Genomic DNA, 2500 nt, shown 5'->3' with positions numbered 1-2500 from the left:
CCATCCGTTCGCAGCTGGTGCAGCAGCACAACCTCGCTCCCAAGGCCATCAGTGAGCGGCTGATGACTGTCCGCATCCCCATCACGCGGGACAGACACCTCACCCTGATCTCTGTCTACGCCCCGACTATGACTTCAACCGATGATGACAAAGCTGCCTTCTACACCCAGTTCGACCGCACCATCCAGGCGGTGCCCGCCAATGACAAGCTCGTTGTGCTTGGCGACTTTAATGCACGAGTAGGCAAAGACCATCGTCTGTGGGAGGGAATCATCGGCCGCCATGGCATTGGAAATTGCAATGCCAATGGCCAACTCCTACTGGGTCTGTGTGCAGAAAACCAACTTGTGGTAACCAACACCATCTTCCAGTTACCAAAGAGACAAAAGACCACATGGAGACACCCACGGTCTAAACACTGGCACACCCTGGACTACGTCCTGACCAGAGCCAGAGACCGAGGAGACATCCGCATCACCTGATCTATGCCCAGAGTGGATGACTGCTGGACGGACCACAGACTCCTCAACTCCCGACTCTCCGTGATGACCCTACGACCACCCAGAAGGGAACCTGACAGCATACCACACCAACGCTTTGATTGTGGTAAGCTCCGCAACACACAGGTGGCACAGAACTACAAGGAGGTCTGCGAACAACACCTCGCAGACCCCGTTGGTCAGGCCACTGTTGAGCACCACTGAACCACCCTCAGAAATGCCATGGCCCCTGCCGCGGATGAAACACTAGGCTACACCACCAAGAAACGGCAAGATTGGTTTGATGAGAATGATGCTACTATCTCTCTTCTCATCGAAACCAAACGACAAGCACGCCTGACTTCGGAAAACCAACCAACAGCAGCTAACAAATGTGCTCACAAGGTGGCTGAAGCTGGTTGTCAAAGAGGGATCTGTGAAGCCCAGATTACCTGGTGGCAAAGAAAAGCTGCAGAAATACAGAGTTTCGCTGACCAACGTGACCTGCGCAGCTTCTATGAAGCAACAAAGGAAATATTCGGTCCCACACGGTCATCAGTGGGCAGCCTGAAGGACGCGGATGGGGCCACGACCATCATCGACAGCGAGGGCATCCTGGCCAGGTGAAGGTCTTACTTTGAGAACCTCCTCAATAACCCAGCAGACACCCCAGACGATCTCCTGCGAATGACCCCGCAGCATCCCTGGGAGAGCCACACCACCAACATTGAAGTCTTAGAACGTGCCTCGCTGACCAGCATGGAGGCCAGCATCATCCACCACCGCCTCCGCTGGATAGGACACGTGCATAGGATGGATCCATCTAGGCTCCCAAAGAAAATATTCTACGGAGAACTGACCCAGGGCACCAGACCACGAGGAGCCCCGAAAATGCGCTATAAAGATCACCCTCCATCCATGACTTCAACAAGGCCCTGCAGCGCATGAAGCCCGGCAAAGACCCAGGGCCAGACAACATCCCGTTGGAGCTCCTCACTCACGGTGGCCCCGGTGTGAGGAACCGTTTGATGCTCCTTATACTGAAAATATGGGAGACCAAGACCCTCCCCAGTGACTTCCGCGATGCAAACATCGTTACCATCTTCAAGAGGGGAGACAGGGAGAACTGTAACAACTACCCGGGAATATCACTACTAAGCATCGCGAGTAAGATTTTCGCTCGGATTCTCCTTGACCGCCTCCTTATTCTCGCAGAAGACGTCCTGCCAGAGTCCCAGTGCGGCGTACGACCTTCCCGCGGGACCATAGACATGATCTTCTGTGCGTGATAACTACAAGAGAAGAGCCTCGAACAACAAAAGCCCATAATGTTCATATTCTGGGATTTGAAAAAGGCCTTCGACAAAGTACCTCGACCTACCTTGTGGGCTGTCCTATAAAGATATGGCTGCCCACCCGATTTTTTCAAGCTGGTATGTGCCCTCCATGACGGAATGGTTGGGAGAGTCTGCCACCAGAACTCTCTTTCAGACCCATTCCCCATCAACGGCGGCCGGAAGCAGGGCTGTGTTCTGGCCCCAACGTGTTTCTCGCTATACACCGCAGCAATGCTCAATGAGATTCCCCCAGACACACCCTCAGTCGACCTACGTTTCCGCATGGATGAAGGCGCTTTCAACCTCGCTAGACTCCGCGCCAGAACCAAGACCACCTTGTGTGCAGTGCGAGAACTGCAGTATGCTGACGACGATGCCACCCCAGGTCAGACGGCAGAGGACCTGCAGTCGTTAGCTGATGCATACAACTCTGCCTACGAATGTTTTGGGATGCAAGTCAACACAGACAAAACCAAGACCCTCGTCCAACATCCACCAGGACTGATGCTCCCAAACTTCAATACCACAGTGAATGACCAACCGTTACTACAGGTGGACCAGTTCTCCTACCTAGGGAGCATCCTAACATCAGCTCCCACAAGCAAAAAAGGACGTGGAGAACAGGATCAGGGCAGCCCACTCCGCCTTTGGCCGACTCAACTGCCGCGTATTTAACAACCACAC

This window comes from Palaemon carinicauda, chromosome 10, assembly GCF_036898095.1.
Source record: "Palaemon carinicauda isolate YSFRI2023 chromosome 10, ASM3689809v2, whole genome shotgun sequence".
NCBI lineage: Eukaryota > Metazoa > Arthropoda > Malacostraca > Decapoda > Palaemonidae > Palaemon > Palaemon carinicauda.
This window is presented reverse-complemented; position numbering follows the sequence as displayed.